This window comes from Vulpes lagopus, chromosome 4, assembly GCF_018345385.1.
Source record: "Vulpes lagopus strain Blue_001 chromosome 4, ASM1834538v1, whole genome shotgun sequence".
Classification (NCBI taxonomy): domain Eukaryota; kingdom Metazoa; phylum Chordata; class Mammalia; order Carnivora; family Canidae; genus Vulpes; species Vulpes lagopus.
In genome coordinates this window covers 14,544,621-14,562,435 of record NC_054827.1, presented here as the reverse complement: position 1 = coordinate 14,562,435, position 17,815 = coordinate 14,544,621, and the positions used below count along the sequence as shown (strand labels likewise).

The 17,815-nt window shown below is 38.0% G+C and overlaps 1 protein-coding gene across 43 annotated transcripts in view; it reads left to right on the top strand.

The window, feature by feature from the left end:
- SORBS2 (sorbin and SH3 domain containing 2) overlaps positions 1-17,815 on the top strand; it is a 215,651-nt gene that overhangs the window by 78,223 nt on the left and 119,613 nt on the right. The window lies entirely within an intron of this gene.

Below are 17,815 nucleotides of genomic sequence, written 5' to 3'. Positions count from 1 at the left end.
CTGCTCAGTAAGGAGCCTGCTTCTTCCTCTCATCCCTGCTCATGATCTCTCTTGCTGTCTCTGTCTCTCTCTCAGATAAATAAATAAAATGAAAGAAAGAAAGAAGGAAAGAAAGAAAGAAAGAAAGAAAGAAAGAAAGAAAGAAAGAAAGAAAGAGAAAAAGAAAGAAAAAAGCAGTCTCTATGAATCAGAGATGTGGCTTTCTTATACAAGTATAAACAACTACCAGTTATAGAATTCTTATCATATGCTAATCCCTGCATGAAACGCTTTATGTATATTATTTAATTCTCACACCACCTGTGGTAACCATGTACCATTCCATCCTACAGCTGAGGAAGGAAAGTTTGGAGGGCTGACTTCATTCGTTCTTTCATTTGGCTCCTCAAGTGTGACCAGCAGTTTGAGTACTGGAGACACTGTTAGAAAGGGGCCATCATCTCTGCCTCTTCACAGAGCAAATGGGACTCACAGTGGGATTTCCACTGTCTGTCTTCAAAGCACCGAAACCCAACACTGTTAGTGTGATTTAATGACAAACCTGTGAGATCTCCCAGGAGACCAGTAAATAACATTGCATCTTAATTTATTTTCTTCCTGATTTGAAAATCACCATAATTAACTTTAGAATTAGAAATCAAAATAATTAGTGCTATTGTGCATCATTTTGTGACAGCCAAGTAAATGCAGGAGGCATCTGATAAACCAGATTTAGAAATAAGGCTCTGTAGTTCTGCTAGTTCACCAAAAATAGTCTCCTTGACCTCCACAAAAGAGACAAGAATGCTTGTAAGGTAGCGATAGTGAAAAGAAGTTTTCACCAGTATTTACCTAGAACACAAGATTCATCACAATTATCAAAGTTACATACAATGGCAAAGACAGAACCTTAGCAAAATATTTTCAAGTGATCCCCAACTACCATTCCAGTGGGCTTTTCTTTTTCTGGCAATTCAAAGATCCTTAGCAACCCCACATCCAGGTGAAAACATCTGCCTGACAAATGGTAGGTGACAGATGGTAGAACCAAAGCCCTGAAAGCATAGATTCGCAATCACATTCTTTCCACCACACCACCAAGGAGTCTTCTTGAGGGGATTATATTCCATCTCCAAGCTCCACAAGGAGAATCTTAACTGAGTCTCATTCTTGGGCCAATTGGATAGGTCCACAGACCCAGAAAACAAGCACTTTGCTTTTGGAATAAAAATATTTTTTGAACATTCTAGTAATGTTCACAAAAGTTACTCCATAGGTTTATTAAACCTCAAATTATTTATAAGAAACTATGTATACTTCAAACTTTTTTTTTTAATATCAGACCCCTGGTCAAGGACTATACCACCAGGATGAGTTTAACCTAAAAGCCAAACATATTCCCACAAGAGTTACTCATCAAAGAAAGCATGAAACCTGCTTGCCTGGAGCAGATTCAAGGACAAACATTAACCAGTAATTCAAAACAGTGATTGAGGTGGTTCTATTTGGGTTTAATTATTTCTCCTGAAGAAGCTATTCTTCTTGCTTTATCTTAAAATGTGTAGAAAACCTGGCTTTATCAAAAAAAGATAATAATAAATAACCCTAATCACAGGACATTTTTTGGTAATCAAATTTTATTAATGCATAATGGATTAATAACCGTGATAGATAAGGCTTGTGTCCTAATAAGCACATTTTAAAAGAAGCTTATTGAAAAGAATCCCTCACCAGGCATTCCTTTTTTTAATGTAGGTATGATCTGATTAAAAGGCAATTTGGTAATCCAGTACCAAAATTACTAAATTTTTGCTAATTTTAAAAAAATATCAAAAGCATTGAAATAAATAAGATTGACTTATCAAAAATGTCCTAGACATTAATAAAATATAATAAAGAGTCAATTATTGAATTTACTAAAATCTTCCTAACTTCTTGTCTGTGAGTACTATTACTTGGAGAGTAAGTCACTAACATAATATATTGATTCTGGCACCTATTTAAGTTAGCTGCAATTGTGACCAGAGAAGTAATAGGATCATTAATGCAAACTGTGGACATTCCTTAATAATTAATCTGCCCACTTTCCAGAGAAGAGAATTTGCTTTGATGAAGCTATTTCTATCACATCACTGTTGATTGAAGTGAGTGACTCATTTAGTAACCATGGAGACAACACCAAGGAGTATGAAAAGAGGAACATGTGTGTGTCCTTCCAGATGCTGCTGCTTTTGTGGAAACATCTGTTCAGGGATCTAAGTCTGTTAGAAGCATGCTTAATGTCTCTAAAACCAGACTCACTTGGTTTTTCTTTCCCTTCACACTTTTGTTGATTCTCTGTAGTAGCCCCAAGTAAATATAAAACAAGGCAACCCAATACTTCACTCACAGGACCCTGTGTTCTTTCCAGAAATGTGTCTCATATTTAAAGATGGGTGTCCAAATGTGCTAAAAACAGACCCTCCTCTCAGACACATTTCTAATACTTCTATTTCTGAAATCCCTGGTCAATGCCCAGGCTCCCATACTATATTTATCTTGATCTGTATATTTATATTTATGTCTTTCTAGTTTGTTTGTTTCTGTTTCCATCATTTTCTAATATATCAATCATATATGCTTGTAGGACAAACAGTACAAGAAAAGAACATTAAGAAAATAAGCACCCAACCTCCTTATTCACTCAAGCTAAGTCTAGAGTGTGTGTTTGTGTGTGTGCACACACATCTGAGTGCACACGCATGCACGTGTGTGTGTGTGTCCTTATATCTCCTTACATGTGGTTTCTAAAGCTATCACTTCTTCAGCTTAAGTGGTTCTTATCAAGTAAACTTGGTTAGATTAAGTATCTTTGGGGTTAGGTCTTTAAAAAAATGACCGTGAAAACTGTGTATTTTTCTATTTAAAGTCAAATGCTACTAATATGCTGCTTTGATAATTCAGCAAATATCTCCCGAAAGCCTACTATTTATAAGTCACAGTGAAGAATACAAAAGTAAATATAGTTCCTATCCTCAAAAAAATGTAAGCACAAATAACAATGTTAGACCAGATGAAGTGGCTCAGATGAAGAAATACATTAGTTTAAATGAGAGGAGGAGGAATTATGTTGTTTATAGAGAGGGCTACTCTGAGATGAGCCTCTAAGAAATGGATGTGATTTTAAGAGTAATTAGAAGTAATCCCAGTGGAAGACATCTATCACAAAAAAACGTGACTCAGAATCATATCTGTCATGCCACACCAGTCATGAGCTTTTGGAAGACAAGGACTTGTTTTGATTATCTTGGCACCCCTAAGACCCAAAACAAGTCTGACACAGCAAGGCCCAGTTAAGAAATGCTCAGAAAACTTAAATGAAGGCTAAGACGTATAATGCACATAAAGAGGACATGCAAAAAAGTCCAGTTTTACTGAAGAACAGACTATAAGAAGGGAAATAGAGTATAACGTCCTGAAAATTAGGTTGGGAACATATTGTGCTGGGCTTGACTTGGAATTTATTAATAGATAATGTGAAGTCACTGTTCCTTTTCAAAAGATTGACCTTGCACCAACTGCACCATGCAACTGAGAGAGAGGAAGAGAGAGAAGGAGAGATTGGGGGGAGAACTGGAGACAGAAAAACCAATGAAAAGATTATTACGATAACTTATTTGATAAAGTGAAATTGACAGAAATGACAAGCCGGAAATTAACAGCAGTGGCGACAAATACTTTATGAACAATAACAAAAATCATCATAAAAGCAACAAGAGCTAATATTTACTGATCAAGGCTTCATCCAAGCACAAAGTTAGAACTTTGATTATCTCTTGGAACTGTCACCACAGAATGGTAATACACAATTTTCCTTAGTGAAAAAAATTGAGACTAGGGGAGATTAAGTGCATCCTCAAGATAGCGCTGTGAGAGCTATATAGGATGCTGTATTTTGTTTGATCTTCTGGAATAGAGTTCTATGTAGTAGGTGCCAGAAACCAGCATTTAGAAGCTGTGTCATATGCTGCTTCTCCTTTGAATATGGATGATTAGCCAAAATATCCAGTGCTAGTGGTAATGATTCCAAACTAGCATCTCCGCTACGTGGTGCATTTTGCAAGGTATTTCCCACCCTTTTGTAACTACTGGATTATAGCAGGCTGTGATGGTTCATAACTGTTGACCCACAGAAGGCTGAAGTTCATTGTAAATATTAACAGGAGAAATGCTCAAAAATAGATGTCTAAATCTTTTTATGGAACTAGTCAAAGATTGACTGTAATTGCTTTTTTTAAAAAAAAAAAAAGCTCTCCATTACAATATAAACTGGCAACACAATCTTGTATATGACTCATTTTTTTAAAAAACATATTGAGCATATAAGATGGGCAAGGTGCTGAGCTGAATGCAACGAGAAACATTAGAGAAATTAGCCTTAATCACCCAGATATTATATTGAGGGAAACAGACATGAAGGAAAAGTATTCTAGTATTGCTCAAAAAAAAGTGTTTTCAGAACACAGGAAGAGTAATCATTGTCCGTACACTGGACCACCAACAAGCTGGTTTGTGAGTCTCTCCCCATGTTCGAACCTATGAGAAATACACGTACATGGTTTCAGACACTATTTTTGACTGGAGAAAAATAAATTGCATGTTTAAACAGACTAAAAGCATTCTTAAAAAAAAAACACATAAAGAAGGAGTAATTAATTCAGGGGTTGGGAAGCCTTGAAGATTGGGAGGAATTTGGAAGATGAAAGGTTAAGGAAACTCTATAACCAGATTGGGAAAACAGCATGGACCTCATGGTGGATTCGGGAAGAGCAGAGAGACATGGCTCAAGTGAGGGATGTGGTGAAAAAAATGAGACTGAGAAAGGAGAATAGAGTCATATCTGGGGATGGTCTTGAGGTCATTCTAGACTATCAGATGTTGGCCTCCCCGGGGGTGCCTAGGTGGTTCAGTCGGTTAAGTATCCGACTCTTGAATTCTGCTCCGGTCATGATCTCAAGGTCGTGAGATCAAGCACCGCATCAGGCTGTGCACTCAATGTGGAGTCTGCTCTAGAGTCTCAGTCTCCCTTGACCTTTGACCCTCCCCCTGCTTGGGCGCTCTCTAGATAGATAGATGATAGATAGATAGATAGATAGATAGATAGATAGATAGATAGATAGAATCTTAAAAGAAAAAGAAGTTGGCCTTTCCAATGATGAAGGGCCCCCATAAGTTTTGAAAAAAGGGAGTGGGGTAATTGGGCGAGGTTTTAGAAGAGTCCTCTGACACCAGTACAAACGGTAAAGAAGAGAGGTAGGAGAGCTCAGTTAGGTACACCTACTTGAGTTCTTAAAGACAAACTATAAATCGGATCATTAGATGGCACATCAGACTCTGTCACGGAGATCAATCCTGCAAGTATGACAGCACTCCAGAAAATAATTGTTATTGAAGGATAACCAGCTCCTCTGGTAGCTCTGAAGACCATTAACTAGCTGCTCATTTTTTTTGGTCTTTTTTCACTCTCTGTGCATGAAAATATCCCAAGTATTCAATAAAAACACACAAAAGTTATCCTAGTACTGCTTAAGATCTAAATTTATAGTGTCTTCTTTTTCCCCAAAATACCCAGGCATCCTCAAAAAAAAAAAAAAAAAAAAGCCAGAGCGGCTCTATGTAAGTCAAGAAACCCAAGATCATTTTAATACTAGGCTTCTTGGATTGCTAAGTCTACTTGGAAGCTGAAACAATGAAAGACTCACATATATCCTCAAAACTGCCTCCTACTGCCCAGTTGTAAAGAAACCGACACATGGAAGGGAGGAACAAAATTCCTCAGAGCATCAGGTGTTGACAAGCATGCTAAAAACCACGAGAATTGTTCCTTCTTAGGTACCTGCCTTTTGTATAGAAGGCATAACGGAGAAAATGTGAAGGAGGAAGGGGGTTGTAAATACGTAGCTGTAACACTGCTGGAGTGGGGATTAATACACGCCAGGTGCTCTAAGTTCATTCTTGATGAACCCAAGGACCTTGACATTCACTGAAGCTTGATCGATGTCCTGCTCTGCAGCTGTGACTAAGCCAGTTCCTCAAAGGCCCTATGGAGATCATTGAACTAGAAAGACACATGCTTAAGAAAGAAGCAGGGCGTAATTACAAAAGACACACTCCCCCCATCGAGCCCCCAGTTCTCCATGCCTTAACAAATACTGGAAAATATTCTAAGGAGATGAGTAGAATAAGGCTCAGAATAGCCCTTGAAGCAAATCAGCGTCTCTGCTTTTCAGGGGTACTGAGCATACTTTGTACTGGCGTGTTGGGTCTCTTCTTTCTCCTAGATTCCCTTAAAACCTCACAGTTATTTTCTCATGATCCTCATAGAAATAAATCACTCTGTTAACATATGTTGCTTCGATTTAAGCTCATTAACACATACCCCGTTCATGATTCAAACTAAGTTGGTACTTATGCTCTCAAAACAGAAGACTGTTTTCAAAGCTCTTAAAGGAGATGGAGCAAAAGAGTATTTTTTTCTGTTTTCAGTGAAGTTGCCGCTATGCTACAGCAAAAAGGTATCTGTGTTATTTCAGGCACTTGCTTTTATGGGCAACGTTGTGCCCAAAATACAGTATGTTTTTAAGCGGCTCTGGGATTGATTAATTTCTCAGATGTTTTCCTTCTTCTCCCTCTGATGATGTGAATTCAGCTCTGGCCCGCTTCAGCTATTAGACAAATTAAATTATACTGAATCTTTAAAAACTGGTTCTTTTCCTGCACTTTGGGAAGAACTTTAGGTAACATTAAAGCAGTGTTAATGGGAAGTCTAGGTGGCTCAGTGGTTGATCGTCTGCCTTCAGCTCAGGTCATGATCCCAGGGATCCAGTCCACCATCAGGTTCCCCACGGGGAGCCTGCTTCCCCCTGCCTGTGTCTCTGTGTCTCTCATGAATAAATAAATAAAGTCTTTTAAAAATAAATTTTAAAAAATAAAGCAGTGTTAATAAAATTTCAGGTGCTTCTGGTTGATAGACAGTGAATATCAATAGTATTACCTACCAATGCTTCAGACTTTAAGTAAAGGGAAAAGGGGACAAAGTTGTTAGGGTCGACATTGCGAAGAAGGAAGAGGACTCTTCCTATTTCTTCAAATCCTACTCTTTCAAAGCTTTTTCAGAATTCTGGCCCAGAATAACGACTGATCCAGCCCTGATTGTGTTCTACTAGCAATCAGATGCCAGCATTGATTCATGGTAGATGACCATTTTATAAAGTCTGCGGTGATATTTAGGATTTTCACACCTCAAAAATATCCCAAAAGGCAACGTAGCTGCTTCAGGTTAAATTCAATTAGACTAATTTGCAGAAACAGTCTTCCAAATAATGCCACTTTCTAATTAAATACTCACGAATAATAATAATAATAATAATAATAATAAATATTAATTGCTCATAGCTGATTAAGGTTGAAGAATCATTTGAAATCCCAAGAATTAGGAACTCTCCTGTCTTGTCAGAGCTTTATGGATGTTTTTCATTTTTAAAAAAAAAACAAAACTCAAAGTAACATACATCCTTGACACCATTCTCCAGATAAGTAGACAAAGTTTACATGTTTCATCAACCTGTTTTATCCCCCTGTCTGCCCTCCCTCCCCCTACTGACAAAACATGATCTCCTCTTCATTTAGTTTTTGAGGGTTATTCTGAAGTGCGATTAGTTCTAATATCTCTTACTGAATTCATGACCCTCTAACAGGTATGAGTGGTGTCCTTTTTTATAATTACTTGGAGCTTAAATTATTGTTTTGGCTACAATCTAAAGAACTTCTCATTTTCATTCCTTAGGACATTTTGCTACACACTGACAAGGTTGTTTTGGAGGAAAATTATAATCTCACATAATAGTTTCCTCTAAATTATTTGGAAGTTGAGCAACACAGGACCTAATTATAAGGAACAAAAGTCTATAATTTCTAAGAGGAAGACTTCAGTTCTCTGGAGCAGGGCCCTTCCTCAAGTGATTGATAGAGTCTCCTCAAACAGCTCTTGTTTTTCCTTTTCTCCACTGCATTTTGAAACCCAAACCATTTTGCTCTTGCAGAAAGATATGGTATTTTTTTATCCTACTTTACAGTAAAACATTTGGCTTCTTTGAAACTGTGGTCTAGGGTTCATCTCCTGGTTAATAAAAAAAAAAAATCCTTTCTCCAAGCGTTTGCCTCTCAACCTCATTTGCGTTTCGCATCTGGATCAAAATTGCAATTGAATGTGAGAAAACAGAGTTTAGTCTTTCACTGGCTGCTCCAGAGTTTGCTTACACAAGCTTCAAAAGGCTTTGCTGTTACCTGTTCTGTATGCTTACAGAAAGTCAGGGCAAAGATTCAATCACCGCAGCAATCTTGCCTATAAATAGATGACAGATCAAAAGCTCCTATCACACTTAAAGAACAGGAGAATTAGGAAGACAGTTTCTATTGCAATTCATTTTTGTTCATGGTGTATTTTGTCCTAGGTTGTCTCGTATTAGCCTGACGGATCCCATGAGGTAGACAGACCAGGACCTTTACCAACATTCTCATTTCAAAGGGGAGAAAACAGAAGTCCAGGTAGACAAAGTGACATGCCTACAGTCACACGGATAAGAAGATGTTAGAGCCTTGGCTAAAATCTAAGCTTTTTTTTTTTTTTCTAGCTTTACTGAGGTATAACTGACATAAAATTATAAGATATTTATAGCATATAATATGGTGATTTGACATATACACAGTGAAAGGATTCCACCACCTGAGTTATTTAACACATCCAGCACCTCACAGGGTTACCCCCTTTTTTTGGTGGTGCCATTTAAATTCAGATTCTAAATTTTTTTTTAAGATTTGATTTATTTATTCATGAGAGACACAGAGGGAGAAGTAGGCTCCACACAGGGAGCCCGATGCAGGACTCGATCCCAGGACCCCGGGATCACACCCTAAGCAGAAGGCAGATGCTGAACCACTGAACCACCCAGGTGCCCCCAGAATCTTTAAAGCTTGATTCCACATTCCTCATCACACAATGCCTCAGTCCAAGGGACAGATTTCTCGATATCTCCACTGTGAAAAAAATAGTAGTTCATTCTTTGAGATGTACTGTAAATATCTTTCAAAAACTCAGTAAATGAATTCCATAGGTCTCAAAATCAAAGGATAGTAAACAAAATGTCTTATGGCACCCAGTACAGTGTCCACATAAGGTGGATTAGCAAGGAACCTCTGGGAGCCAAAGCCACCCTCTTTAATACAGGGAAGTGTTTGCCTTTTATTGGCCAAAATATGCTTCTGAAAATTTTTTAGAAAAATGTTAGGTCTAGGAACCCTAGCACTGTCCCTATTTCTGCCCTGTAAAGACAAAATGCATTGTGTGCACAATGCATTATACACAAGGTGAAATACAACTTGACTCATCCTTGGATTGTAGTGATCCTCTCACTTGTAAAGAAGTGTACACTATGTGTAAGTAATCAGAATCTACTATTATAATATCACCTCACGAAAAATCAACTCAGGAAAAATGAGGAATTTAAAGGCATTTTTTTCAACTTATTTTCTAAACCTCAGAATAAATCATTTTGTTTCCTGTAATACATTCCATGGATATTTTGTCTTTTATGGTTTTAGACTCTCTTAACCTTCAACTAAGTATTACTGGTCAATAAGGGGATAAATATTGGGCTTTAAGTGCTTTATACTTAAAGGCTTTACAGATTTACAAATTCCATCCTATTAAATATATCATATTACTCTTATTATTTGTAGGGCCTCAGGCTGTGTCTTGAGGTACTGAATCATTTAAAATTCCATTGAAGGGACACCTGGGTGGGCTCAGCAGTTTAGCGCCTGCCTTCAGCCCAGGGTGTGATTCTGGAGACCTGGGATCCAATCCCACATTGGGCTCCCCATATGGAGCCTGCTTCTCCCTCTGCCTATGTCTCTGCCTCTCTCTCTCTCTCTCTCTGTCTCTCGTGAATAAATAAATAAATAAAATCTTTTAAAAAAATAAATAAAATTCCATTGAAATCTCTCTTTAAATGTAGTTATCATTAGTGATTCATAAGTTCTGTCTGGGAAAACTTTGAAATTAAATTATATATTTAGTTTAGGCAATTATTTTCAAACTGTTCATTTCAGGAGTTCAATTAAATGCATGGTAAAGTTAAAAATTAATACAGATCTTTGCATGTCTTTGGAGTATTTCCTTAACAGAGGCTCAGTAAGGACTGTTTAAATGTGTAAAACACTGTGGTTAGTCTCTGGGATACAAAACCACAGAATAAGGGCACCTGGGTGGCTCAGCAGTTGAGCGTCTGCCTTTGGCTCAGGGCGTGGTTCCAGGGTCCTAGAATCAAGTCCCACATAGGGCTTCCTGCAGGGAGCCTGCTTCTCCCTCTGCCTATGTCTCTGCCTCTCTCTGTGTCTCTCATGAATAAAGAAATAAAATCTTTAAAAAACAAAACCAAAACCTGGATAAAAACAAAAAATCAATTCCTGGAACATGGAATGTATGTCTTGTCCTTGTCAAGAAATTTATAGTCCAATGGAGATGATAAGGCATTCAAGGAAGGATAAAAGAAAGGAAGGGAGGACTGGAGGGAAGAAATAAGATCTTCAAAAGAGGCACAAGGATTAGAGGGCCACCAGGAATATGTTTACTAGCCAACATTTCAACATGTGACAGTTGGAAGGAAAATAAAATTTACTATAAAATTGCAGACTTTCTCCTTATAACTATGCATAAATATAAATTATAGTGTATATATATTATGTATGCCAATATATAATATTATTTTTTTAATGTGCTGGATTCTGAATATCACAGTCCCTTCACTGAGATGAAAGCTCAGGGCTGTTACAGAGATCCAAAAACAATAGAGGCTTAAACAAGAGAGATGTTTATTGCCCACTCATGTAAAAGTGCAAATTGGTAAGGCAAGACGAGTTGCTCCGTAATTATCAGAGACCTGGGCTCCTTCCTTCACATTCAACAACACATGGCTTCCCTTTTATGGTCAAGATGGCTGTTCCAGATCCTAACACCAGGTCTGCATTCCAGCCCCCAGAGAGGAGAAGGAGGGAGAGCAGAAGGAATGGCCTTTCCCCTTCAGGCCACAGCTCCTTGGAGGGTACACACATCATTTCCACTCACACTCATCAACCAAAATTTGGTCACAAAGCAAGGATAACAGAGATGCAGTCTTTGTCTGGCTAAAACCATGTGCCAAGCTAAAACATCTATTAGAGGAAAGACGGAAAGATTGGGTAGGAGAGGACAGCTGTCTCTGCCACGTGTAGTGACCAAGCTATATGCCTCCACCGCAGAACTCAGTTATTATGGGTAAGAAAGGAAGGTTGTTGTTTCTTTAAATCACATATCACTAGGGCTTTCATTTCCCAAACACATTAGAAATGCATCTTGGATGATTTCACAGTCAAAGGAGGATTTCTCACCTTGTCAAGTGCTACTCATTTGCAGCTGAAAGCTAACACCTTATGCTAAACTAGTCAGAGCCAAATATAATTAATTAGATTAAGCTTGTCACTAAAATATCAAGACAAATGGCTTGAAACATGGCACTTTCTCCCTTTGCCTTTTACCCCCCCCACCCCCTCATCTGGTTTATTTACAATAAAAAAGTAGGTTGCGGGATGGAGTTGCAGAAACTGATCCTTATAACTGTTACTCTATATATCACATAACTGATAACCGAATGCTGGAGAGAAAAACGTATCTGAATTGTGTTAGCACAAACTGCTCTAGCCTGAATCACATTTAATAATTGATTACAGTGTACAGTTCATGCTGGTTTGAGAGTCTCTATAAAAATAATACTGGCAAGTCTGTTTACGTCATTCTCCTAGGAACCTTCTAGATTTAGTATCAGAGCTGTGACTCACACCTGCTACCTCTGCAAACCAGAAAGACTGAATTTTCCTTTTTCAATTTTCTTGGTAATCTCTCTCTAAGAAAGTGATTTGCCGGTGTAGTTGTTTAAATGTGCCATTTAAACACCTCGATGACATACTTTTCTTTATACAATGGGTAACAGATAAGCTATTTTATTGAAAACCAGATTCTATTTTAGAGACATTGGGCTATCTTGCTATTTAATGGGATCTGATAGTCCCTTTATGGAGCACATTACTCGTTTGTAGAGCAAAAATAAATCATCTGGGACGCCTGGGTGGCTCAGTGGTTGAGCATCTGCTTTTGGCTCAGGTCATGATCCCAGGGTCCTGGGATCGAGTCCCGCATCGAGCTCTTCACAGGATGCCTGCTTCTCCCTCTGCCTATGTCTCTGCCTCTCTCTCTGTGTCTCATGAATAAATAAATAAAGTCTTAAAAAAATAGATCTGTTTCTGGTCTATAACTCTGGGTTTCCACACGACAGATATGCCTAGAGCTAACCTGCAAAGGAAAATACAGCGCACAACTGCTCTTGTAACAATAAATCATAAAATTACAAAAATGTGGAGATCAAAGAAACAATGTCTAATGACCTCATTTGCAAATGAGGAGATGGAATGCCATGAAGGCAGAAAGATTCCTGAGGACACCCACCCAATTATCGACCAGAACTTGGAAATTCCAAATCCCAGAAAAGTGCACTTTCTCTTCTTGCTCCACACTCAGGTAAACAAGACTTTCAGTGTCATAAACATAGACGTCCTGGTGCACAGATCTGCTTAATACGTGGCCAACTGGAGGTAGCCTGAAGCACATATACACCAAATTATTGAGAATAGAGTTGTAATCCACAACCAACAAGACAGAAACCTCAGCTTTCTCTTTGCTTCCTTGAACTTCCTGCCTTTATTTATCTGAATTTGTGGCTTCCCAACTTTTTCAAGTTTCATATCCCTGATCCTCAAGCTCTTGGGTAGTGTTGAGCTGTGTTCAGGATGCAATAAAATAATGCTAATAATCATAGTGAATAGTATAGCTTATCTTATATTTCCCGAATCAATTTTTTGTAGCAGGTACTTTTCTAAGAATATTATTCTTTGAGTACATGACATATATTATTTCATTATAATTGTATAGATTAATTCTTCAAATTGATCTTATGAGGTATGTACTATTATTTTCCCCCATTTTATAGTCATGGAAATGAAGGCACAGAGAATGTAAGTCAATCGACCCAGGCCACACAGCTAATAAGTAGTAGTTATTACTTTTAATCACTATCTTGGCTATCAGAGAAGAAGTGTTATATATCACATAACCGTGTATCCAGGAGATAGTATGGCATAATGAAATAAGCCATGGTGTTGGGGCCAGAAGAGTTACGGTCTTTTTTTATTTTATCTCTCTCCAGATGGTTGAGTTAATTATACTCCTCAGTTTCTGGCCCTTTATCTCTTTTGACCCATGCCAGGCTTCTACAAATATGTATAATCATTTCATTTAAAACATAAGCCATCCACCATAACAATGCATAATACTATTTTTTAAGAAATTACTAAACAATTGTGATTTGCTTTGAGTAAACAAATATGCATTAAGGGGATTCCTGGGTGGCGCAGCGGTTTGGCGCCTGCCTTTGGCCCAGGGCGCGATCCTGGAGACCCGGGATCGAATCCCACATCAGGCTCCCGGTGCATGGAGCCTGCTTCTCCCTCTGCCTGTGTCTCTGCCTCTCTCTCTCTCTCTCTCTCTGACTATCATAAATAAATTTTAAAAATTTTTAAAATATTAAAAAAAACAAATATGCATTAAACATTGGTCACACACTGACCACATTTGGAGAAATATGGGTCTTACACAAAGAACAATTCTTGTACTTCTACTACACAGATCTTCAGGGCTCCCTTATCTCCCTTCAGGCAAAACAATCCAGGTTTCAATGCCTCCCTGCAGGTAACAACAACAACAAAAAATATTCTTAAGCAATCACTGCCTTTTTTTTTTTTTTTTTGACTTCTGGCATTTTGACAATGGGGCGGTTATGCCCTATAATCAAAGGAAAACATAAACCGGTCATCTCCTAGCAACTCACTGAAGATTACTCTCAGGGAATAATTTGTGTGGCTGAGTCTGAGCGCAGATAACTTTGAACTCTGAAGCCAGCAGAACTCCTGCACTGGCCATTAACTCTTTTCAGCATCCTGTGAATACAGTGAACCTGTTTTTGATGGTGCTGCAGGAAGAATGTACGTTAAAATATTCTGAGCATGGGCAGTTTGATGTGAAAGAACCTGAAGAGTTTTATCATCTTTTTTTCTTATTGCTAAAAAAAAATCTCATTGCAATTACATGTCACTAGTAATCAAGATCATGTTGCCAATCTGCAGCTTCCTTTTGCCGAAGCCTGTTCTTCAACTCTCTCTTATAAAGGGACATCTGTCGCCGAGGGTTGGCCTGCACCATGGCATCCTTACCTTCCCTGCTATCTGCTCCCAGTGGGCTTCTTCTCTGCCCCCGCAGTCTGGTGTGCTGGTGAGAAGGATCAATCAAAACCAGCTTCCCAGTCAATCTCAGGAAGCCGCTGTTCTCAGAGCCTACTGTACAAAATAAAGGTGCAAATCAACACAGATCTTACTCAGCCATCTGTGCATTAGAGAAACAAATGTGACCATAGGAGGATTTATTTCACGTCTTCAAACCAAAATTTAGTACACTTCTCATATAATTGGTTTATAAAAAGAGAAGACCCCACCAGAGAACTGATATGAACAAAAAAACCAAGAGGCCAGAGAGGGACCCATATCTGAAATGATTCAGCCACTAGTCACAAGTATCAACACCAAAGAAACATTGACTTTTTAATAGCAGTAGTAGTAACATTTTTGGCATTATGTGCCAGACCTACTTCTAAGTGCTTTATGCATATTAATCATCGGATCCTTCAAAAACTCTAGGAGGTTGGCACCATTGTTCTCCCTATTTTTAGAGGAAGAAACTTTTAGGTTCAGAGAGAGGGTAAGTAAGTTGCCTGAAGTTATCCATGTGGAGACGGTAGAATGGGCTTTTAACCCAGTTGGCTTGGCCCCAAAGTCAGCGCTCTGGATCAACCACACTAGCCCGCCCCTGCAGCAGACATCATTGTGGAGAATCCTGTCTCTGTCAGCCAACAAGGCAGAAGGTGATGCTACAGCTCTTGAAAAGAGCTCATACTGTGGAGCATAAACATTACTTCTGAAATGCTTTTTTTTCTATGACATCGGATGATGCTAGAGAAATTTTGTCTGTTTCTGTTGACTATGCAGACAAAGAAGACTACTTCTTTTGGGTCTCTTGCTTGTGGTTTGCACACAGAAAAGTATCCTCAAAAAAAAAAAAGTCTCCTCATTTTGAGCAGACTGAAAATAAAAATGTAGTAGATTTCAATTTGCTCAGTGTTTGCCTTATAGGACATTGTACAGGGAACATGAGATAGTCTTCAAAAAAAATATTCTGTTACATATCCCAGAAACATGTACTGAGCAGTTAGTATTTGTTGTACATCTATCAAGCAGTTAACTATTTTTTATCAATTATGATCTCTGTCCGTAATCCATTCATAGCCAAGAGAGGGGAAACATGAATGAAGCTGTCATTCATGCCTCCTTCCAAAGGATTTTGATTCTGTCCACATTTTCAGCCTTTTGCATTTTTAAATTGTTGAGCCCCAGAGATTTTCTACTCACTACATAAAATGGTTTTTGATCTACTTTTATGAAAAAGATTTTTGAAGTTCAGTGGAGTGTCTTTTAATCCTGGTGAGTTAGGGCTTAGAAAAAAAGGAAGTTAATGTTACCAGTGCTTTTTCTGATTTTAAAATGTCAGTCCCATTTTCTCAGCCTTCATTATTTTGGGCTTAACTTAGAATTCTTCTCCTGTAACCTGAAAAGTTGTGTTATTTAGCTGTATATCTGTCCCTTTGACTTTGTTATGTGCTCTTTGCAACTTTGTTATCTCTTTCTTGGAATGCAGAAGTCTTTCTTGGAAAGAAAAGCTATAAGGTGCTAGAGATAATTAATATTAAAACAGAATGACTTTTGTTAAGTCATCCCCTTTTTGCTTTATTGCCTGGGATAATCCTGCTTTAGGCCTGTCAAGTCAGCATAAATATTAATGAGACCCCCTTTTAATCTTAATATTGCTCTCTTGGTTTGTATAAATTATGTAGGCATGCTTTCCAGAAGCAGCATAAAGCTAATGGTTAAGTAAAACAAGTCTGGTTTTATTTGCAAACAAATTCATGTATATATACTAGAAAATTTTGATATTTCCTAAAACCTAGGATAAAAAATGCCACTCTAAAGTAGATTATTTCTTTAAATGATGATTTACAAGCCTTTAACTTGTGTTCCCAAACCACAATTCCTTATCTTCTTTATAGAGTCATGGGTTCTGAAAAAGGACTACTGTGAAAGTCTAAAATGTTTTGAGATACAGAGATAGCAAGATGGTATTAGAGTTATTCCCCGCCCACACACACACCCTGCTTTATCCTCAGGGGACACTTTCCCAGATCTCCAGTGGATGCCTGAAACCACAGATAGTACCGAACCTCATATATTCTGTGTTTTTTCCTATATGTGATATCTTATCGATGATAAAGTTTAATTTCTAAATGAGGCGCAGAAAGAAATTAACAACAATAATAAAATAGAACAGTGATAACAATATATTGTAATAAAAGTTATGTGAACATCACAACTGAAATGGAAGAAAGCAAAACACAAATAACTGGGGGGAGGGGGGCTCCAACAGTACTTAGTGCTGTTGTAAAACATATTTCTGTGCAAAATTTAGGTTACAAGTTCTGTGTGCTGATGAGGTAGAAAAGAACTGACAGCAAATTTAAATAAAGATAGATAAATATTCAGTCTGTGCAATCTGCCATTATTCTACATCATGCCAGCTCAGTGTATTCATGAAATTCAAGTATAGGCCAAGCATAGATTCAGAGGGCGAGGTGGGGGACTGGTGGTACACTTTGAGGTTTACTGTAAGACATTGTTCAGAAATATCCTATATCCAAGCTGCTGGCTCCTCCAATTATTTGGGATACTCTTTGGAAAGAAATTTGTAGATGAATCATTAAAGTGCACATGTGTTGTTTGGATAGGCAGTACTTCATTACTCATTATCTTAACAAAACTAAAGGAAATTAAATATAAGATCAGAAATCAGCCATAGATACAACTAAATAGGGAAAGTTGTTGCCACCACGTAATTTTTTTTTCATTGTACCTGGAATAGACGGTAGCTATTCTATCGCATTTATAAAATTGAAAATTAAGATCCTAAGTAGTGGGGATGCCTGGGTGGTTCAGTGATTGAGTGTCCACCTTTGGCTCAGGTCATGATCCTGGAGTCCTGGGATCGAGTCCCGCATCAGGCTCCCCTCGAGAAGCCTGCTTCTCCCTCTGCCTGTATCTCTGCCTCTCTCTGTGTGTCTATCATGAATAAATAAATAAAATCTTAAAAAAAAAAAAGATCCTAAGTAATGGGGATGATTCCAAGTTTCACTGAATTGTGTCAACATTGTTTGGAATCAATGCCTATGATCAGAGTCCAAAGTCTGATCACGATGTTTGTCTGGTTTCACATGAGAATAGAGCAAAGGCCAATAATGGTGTTCGGTATGAGCATATGGCCATATTAACTTATGCAGGGCTGGAATATAATGATAGTGGAACAATTAGCAAATAATTAGTTGCCAAGCAGTTTTAGTTCCAAAACTACCCAATAGTTATCACATAACCATATGACTATAGTTTCTATTGGCCAAATTATAAAGCACTGGTTTGTTTCGACTCTTTCTCTTGCACTCTTGTCCAACACAGCCATGTTTCCCACAGCTGCCTAAGGGCTAAAGCTGATAAAGAT